The sequence below is a fragment of the Triticum urartu genome, chromosome 5A, assembly GCF_056163025.1.
Source record: "Triticum urartu cultivar PI428250 chromosome 5A, HENAU_Tu73, whole genome shotgun sequence".
In the NCBI taxonomy this organism is placed as follows: Eukaryota; Viridiplantae; Streptophyta; class Magnoliopsida; order Poales; family Poaceae; genus Triticum; species Triticum urartu.
Genome location: NC_141877.1, coordinates 575,988,056 through 575,995,984, shown reverse-complemented (window position 1 = coordinate 575,995,984; position 7,929 = coordinate 575,988,056).

The following is a 7,929-nucleotide window of genomic DNA, read 5'->3' as shown; positions in this document are numbered from 1 at the left end:
CGAACCCAAAGCTAAGCACTTCTCCCATGGCAAGAACTACCAATCTAGTTGGCCAAACCAAGCGGATAATTCGAAGAGACTTGCAAAGATAACCAATCATGCATAAAAGAATTCAGAGAAGATTCAAATATTATTCATAGATAGACTTGATCATAAACCCACAATTCATCGGTCTCAACAAACACACCGCAAAAAGAAGATTACATCGAATAGATCTCCACAAGAGAGGGGGAGAACTTTGTATTGAGATTCAAAGAGAGAGAAGAAGCCATCTAGCTACTAACTATGGACCCGAAGGTCTGAGGTAAACTACCCACACTTCATCAGAGGGGCTAGGATGATGTAGAAGCCCTCCGTGATGACGGCCCTCTTCCGGCAGAGCTCCGGAACAGGCCCCAAGATGGGATCTCGTGGATACAGAAAGTTGCAACGGTGGAATTAGGTTTTTGGCTCCTGTTCTGATCGTTTGGGGGTACGTGTGTATATATAGGAGGAAGGAGTACGTCGGTGGAGCACCGAGGGGCCCACGAGGTAGGGGGGTGCGCCCCCCCCCACCCTCGTGACCTCCTCTTTGACCCCCTGGAGTAGGGTCCAAGTCTCCTGGATCACGTTCGGTGAGAAAATCACATTCCTGAAGATTTTATTCCGTTTGGACTCCGTTTGATATTCTGTTTCTCCGAAACACCGAAATAGGCAAAAAACAGCAATTCTGGGCTGGGCCCCCGGTTAATAGGTTAGTCCAAAAAATAATATAAAAGTGGAAAATAAAGCCCAATATAGTCCAAAACAGTACATAATATAGCATGGAGCAATCAAAAATTATAGATACGTTGGAGACGTATCAGGCATCCCCAAGCTTAATTCCTGCTCGTCCTCGAGTAGGTATATGATAAAAAGAGAATTTTTGATGCGGAGTGCTACTTGGCATAATTTCAATGCAAATCTTCTTAATTGCGGTATGAATATTCAGATTAGAAAGATTCAAGACAAAAGTTTATATTGACATAAAAATAATAATACTTCAAGCATACTAACAAAGCAATTATGTCTTCTCAAAATAACATGGCCAAAGAAAGTTATCCCTACAAAATCATATAGTCTCGCTATGCTCTATCTTCACCACACAAAGTATTTAAATCATGCACAATCCCGATGACAAGCCAAGCAATTGTTTCATACTCTAACTTTTTCAAAACTTTTTCAATCTTCACGCAATACATGAGCGTGAGCCATGGATATAGCACTATAGGTGGAATAGAATGGTGGTTGTGGAGAAGACAAAAAGGAGAAGATAGTCTCACATCAACTAGGCGTATCAACGGGCTATGGAGATGCCCATCAATAGATATCAATGTGAGTGAGTAGGGATTGCCATGCAACGGATGCACTAGAGCTATAAATGTATGAAAGCTCAACGAAAGAAACTAAGTGGGTGTGCATCCAACTTGGTTTCTCACAAAGACCTAGGGAAATTTAAGGAAGCCCATCATTGGAATATACAAGCCAAGTTCTATAATGTAAAAGTCCCACTAGTATATGAAAGTTACAACATATGAGACTCTCTATATGAAGAACATGGTGCTACTTTGAAGAACAATATATGAGACTCGCTATATCATGGTGCTACTTTGAAGCACAAGTGTGGAAAAAAATATAGTAGCATTGCCCCTTTTTATTTATTTTGTTTTTTGGTGGGCCTTCTTTTTTTCTTTGGCCTTTCTCTTTTTTTTATTGGGACAATGCTCTATTGAATGATGATCATCACACTTCTATTTATTTACAACTCAATGATTACAACTCGATTCTAAAACAAAGTATGACTCTATATGGATGCCTCCGGCGGTGTACCGGGATATGCAATGAATCAAGAGTGACAAGTATGGAGAAATTATGAACGGTGGCTTTACCACAAATACTATGTCAACTACATGATCATGCTAAGAAATATGACAATGATGAATGTGTCATGATGAACTAGATGGTGGAAAGTTGCATGGCAATATACCTCGGAATGGCTATGGAAATGCCATAATAGGTAGGTATGGTGGCTGTTTTGAGGAAGGTATATGGTAGGTGTATGATACCGGCGAAAGGTGTGCGGTATTAGAGAGGCTAGCAAAGGTGGAAGGGTGAGAGTGCGTATAATCCATGGACTCAACATTAGTCATAAAGAACTCATATACTTATTGCAAAAATCTAGAAGTTATCAAAGCAAAGTATTACGTGCATGCTCCTAGGGGGATAGATTGGTAGGAAAAGACCATCGCTCGTCCCCGACCGCCACTCATAAGGAAGACAATCAATAAATAAATCATGCTCCGACTTCCTCACATAACGGTTCACCATACGTGCATGCTACGTGAATCACAAACTTTAACACAAGTATTCTTTAAGTTCACAAGTACTCAACTAGCATGACTTTAATATTTTCACCTCCATATCTCAAAACAATTATCATGCTTCAATCTTTTCTTAGTATTCAACACACTCAAAAGAAAGTTTCACAAATCTTGAATACCAAGCATATTATTATTAAGCAAATTACCATGCTCTTAAGAGACTCTCAAAATAATTTAAGTGAAGCATGAGAGATCAATAGTTTCTTCAAAACAAATCCACCACCGTGCTCTAAAAGATCTAAGTGAAGCGCATAGAGCAAAATTATAACGCTCAAATGATATAAGTGAAGCACATAGAGCAAAATTAACTAGCTCAAAAGATATAAGTGAAGCACATAGAGCAAAACTACTTAGCTCAAAATATATAAGTGAAGCACATAGAGAAAAACTACATAGCTCAAAAGATATAAGTGAAGCACATAGAGCAAAACTACTTAGCTCAAAAGATATAAGTGAAGCACATAGAGTATTCTATCAAATTTTAATTCATGTATGGCTCTCTCAAAAGGTGTGTACAGCAAGGATGATTGTGGCATACTAAGACATAAAGACACAAATAATACAAGATGCTCCAAGCAAAACACATATCATGTTGGTGAATAAAAATATAGCTCCAAGTAAATTACCGATGGAAGTGAACGAAGAGGGGATGCCTTCTGGGGCATCCCCAAGCTTTGACTTTTTGGTGTACTTGGATTATCTTGGGGGTTCCATGGGCATCCCCAAGATTAGGCTCTTGCCACTCCTTGTTCCATGATCCATCAAAAGAATTCACCCAAAACTTGAAAACTTCACAACACAAAACTCAAAATAGAAAACTCGTGAGCTCCGTTAGCGAAAGAAAACAAAAGACTACTTCAGGGTACTGTAATGAACTCATTCTTTATTTATATTGGTGTTAAACCTACTGTATTCCAACTTCTCTATGGATTATAAACTATTTTACTAACCATAGATTCATCAAAATAAACAAACAACACATGAAAAACAGAATCTGTCAAAAACAAAACAGTCTGTAGTAATCTATAGCTAGCGCAAGATCTGGAACCCCAAAAATTATAAAATAAATTGCTGGACGTGAGAAATTGATCTATTAATCATATGCAAAAATAATTAACTAAATAGCACTCTTCAAATAAAAATGACAGCAGTTCTCGTGAGCGCTAAAGTTTCTGTTCTTTACAGCAAGTTCAATAAGACTTTCCCCAAGTCTTCCCAACGGTTCTACTTGGCACAAACACTAATTAAACAAAAAAACACAAACAAAACAGAGGATAAATAATTTATTTATTACTAAGCAGGATCAAAAATCAAGGAATAAAAATAAAATTGGGTTGCCTCCCAACAAGCGCTATCGTTTAACGCCCCTAGCTAGGCATAAAAGTGAGGATAGATCTAGGTATTGCCATCTTTGGTAGGCAATCCATAAGTGGCTCTCATGATAGTTTCATATGGTAATTTTATTTTCTCTCTTGGAAAGTGTTCCATGCCCTTTTTTAATGGAAATTGAAATCTAATATTCCCTTCCTTCATATCAATAATCGCACCAACCGTTCTAAGGAAAGGTCTACCAAAGATAATAGGGCAAGAAGGATTGCAATCTATATCAAGAACAATGAAATCTACGGACACATAATTCCTATTTGCAACAATAAGAACATCATTAATCCTTCACATATGTTTCTTAATAGTGGAATCCGCAAGATGCAAGTTTAGAGAGCAATCATCAAAATCGTGGAAATCTAGTAAATCACACAAAGTCTTGGGAATAGTAGAGACACTAGCACCCAAATCACACAAAGCATAAAACTCATGATCTTTAATTTTAATTTTAATAGTTGGTTCCTACTCATCATAGAGTTTTCTAGGGATAGAAACTTTCAACTCAAGTTTTTCTTCATAAGATTGCATCAAGGCATCAACAATATGTTCGGTGAAGGCTTTATTTTGACTATAAGGATGTGGAGAATTTAGCACAGATTACAACAAGGAAATACAATAAATTAAAGAGCAACTTTCATAATTAAATTCCTTGAAATCCAATATAGTGGGTTTAGCAACATCTAGATTTTTATTTCTTTCAATCCCACTTTCATCAATTTCATCATAAAGATCTAAATACTCCGAATTTTTAGAACGCCTTCTAGGTAAAGGAAGATCATATTCAGTTTCATCAAGATTCATATTGCAAAACAAAGATATAATAGGGGAGACATCAATAACTTTTAGATCTTCATCTTGATTTTCATAGGAATTGGAGGAACACGCTTTAATAAAGGCATGTTTGGAAGCACGCATCCTAGCGGTTCTTTCCTTGCACTCATCAATGGAAATTCTCATGGCTTTGAGAGACTCATTGATATCATGTTTCGGAGGAATAGATCTAAGTTTTAAAGAATCAACCTCAAGAGAAATTCTATCAACGTTTCTAGCCAAATCATCAACTTTAAGCAATTTCTCCTCAAGCAAAGCATTAAAATTCTTTTGTGAATTCATAAACTCTTTAACACTATTCTCAAATTCAGAGGGCATCTTATTATAATTTCCATAAGGGTTGTTGTAGGAATTCCCATAATTATTAGAAGGATTACTAGGATATGGCCTAGGATTAAAATTCCCTCTATAAGCGTTGTTACCAAAATTATTCCTACCAACAAAATTCACGTCCATAGATTCATTGTTATTCTCAATCAAAGTAGACAAAGGCATATCATTAGGATCAGAAGAAACACTCTTAGTAGCAAATAATTTCATAAGTTCATCCATCTTTCCACTCAACACATTAATTTATTTTATCGCGTGCACTTTTTTATTAGAAGATCTTTCAGTATGCCATTGAGAATAATTAACCATAATATTATCTAGGAGTTTAGTAGCATCTCCTAAAGTGATTTCCATAAAAGTGCCTCCCGCAGCCGAATCTAAAAGATTTCTAGAAGCAAATTTCAATCCGGCATAAAATTTTTGTATAATCATCCACAAATTCAAACTATGAGTAGGGCAATTACGTATCATTAATTTCATTTTCTCCCAAGCTTGTGCAACATGTTCATGATCAAGTTGTTTAAAGTTCATAATATCGTTTCTAAGAGAGATGATCTTAGCGGGAGGAAAATACTTAGAGATAAAAGCATCTTTGCACTTGTTCCATGAATCAGTACTATTCTTAGGCAAAGACAAAAACCAAGCTTTAGCACGATCTCTAAGAGAAAAAGGAAATAGCTTCAATTTAACAACATCATTATCGACATCTTTTTTCTTTTGCATATCACATAAATCAACGAAGCTATTCAGATGAGTAGCGGCATCTTCACAATGAAGGCCGGTGAATTGATCTTTCATAACAACATTCAACAAAGCAGTATTAATTTGACAAGATTCAGCATCGGTAAGAGGAGCAATCGGAGTGCTAAGGAAATCATTATTATTGGTATTGGTGAAGTCACACAATTTAGTATTATCTTGAGCCATCGCGACAAACAAGCAATCTAACACACGAGCAAACAAAAGCAAACAGGCAAAAAGAGGCAAATTTAGAGGGAGGATAGAGAGAGAGAGAGGGCGAATAAAATGGCAAGGGTGAAGTGGGGGAGAGGAAAACGAGAGGCAAATGGCAAATAATGTAATGCGAGAGATAGGGATTGTGAGGGGTACTTGGAATGTTGACTTTTTGCGTAGACTCCCCGGCAACGGCGCCAGAAATCCTTCTTGCTACGTCTTGAGCTTGCGTTGGTTTTCCCCGAAGAGGAAGGGATGATGCAGTAGAGTAGCGTAAGTATTTCCCTCAGTTTTTGAGAACGAAGGTATCAATCCTGTAGGAGGCCACGCTCAAGTCCCTCATACCTGCACAAAGCGATAGCTACTCGCAACCAACGCGATTAGGGGTTGTCAATCCCTTCACGGTCACTTACGAGAGTGAGATCTGATAGATATAATATTTTTGGTATTTTTGGTATAAAGATGCAAAGTAAAAAGTAAAGGCAAAGTAAAAAAGCAAAACAAGATTAAAGTGATGGAGATTGATATGATGAGAATAGACCTGGGGGCCATAGGTTTCACTAGTGGCTTCTCTCAAGAGCATAAGTATTCTACGGTGGGTGAACAAATTACTGTTGAGCAATTGATAGAATTGAGCATAGTTATGAGAATATCTAGGCATGATCATGTATATAGGCATCATGTCCGTGACAAGTAGATCGAAACGATTCTGCATCTACTACTATTACTCCACTCATCGACCGCTACCCAGCATGCATCTAGAGTATTAAGTTAAAAACAGAGTAACGCCTTAAGCAAGATGACATGATGTAGAGAGATAAATTCATGCAATATGAAATAAACCCCATCTTGTTATCCTCGATGGCAACGATACAATACGTGCCTTGCTGCCCCTTCTGTCACTGGGTAAGGACACCGCAAGATCGAACCCAAAGCTAAGCACTTCTCCCATGGCAAGAACTACCAATCTAGTTGGCCAAACCAAACGGATAATTCGAAGAGACTTGCAAAGATAACCAATCATACATAAAAGAATTCAGAGAAGATTCAAATATTATTCATAGATAAACTTGATCATAAACCCACAATTCATCGGTCTCAACAAACACACCGCAAAAAGAAGATTACATCGAATAGATCTCCACAAGAGAGGGGGAGAACTTTGTATTGAGATTCAAAGAGAGAAAAGAAGTCATCTAGCTACTAACTATGGACCCGAAGGTCTGAGGTAAACTACTCACACTTCATCGAAGGGGCTAGGATGATGTAGAAGCCCTCCGTGATGACGGCCCTCTTCCGGCGGAGCTCCGGAACAGGCCCCAAGATGGGATCTCGTGGATACAGAAAGTTGCGGCGGTGGAATTAGGTTTTTGGCTCCTGTTCTGATCGTTTGGGGGTACGTGTGTATATATAGGAGGAAGGAGTACGTCGGTGGAGCACCGAGGGGCCCACGAGGCAGGGGGCGCACCCTAGGGGGGCGCGCCCCACACCCTCGTGACCTCCTCTTTGACCCCCTGGAGTAGGGTCCAAGTCTCCTGGATCACGTTCGGTGAGAAAATCACGTTCCTGAAGATTTTATTCCATTTGGACTCCGTTTGATATTCTGTTTCTCTGAAACACTGAAATAGGCAAAAAAACAGCAATTCTGGGCTGGGCCTCCGGTTAATAGGTTAGTCCCAAAAATAATATAAAAGTGGAAAATAAAGCCCAATATAGTCCAAAATAGTAGATAATATAGCATGGAGCAATAAAAAATTATAGATATGTTGGAGACGTATCAACGGGATGCAAGGATCTCGGTCTGAAGCCGTGGATGAGAGAGGTCGATCTCTTGTAATGGACGGCGGCGTAGGGGTATCAGCTCCGGCATGGTGGAGGAGGAAGCCGGTGAATGGGGTGGCGGACGGCAGCGAACGGAGGAGGGTGGGGTGGAGAGGGTGTTTTGCGCCCACGGAGTACGAATGGGGAAAAGGGAGGTAGAGAGGAACGGGGAACCATGCGAGGAAATTTACAAACTTAGCCCCCGTTTTAA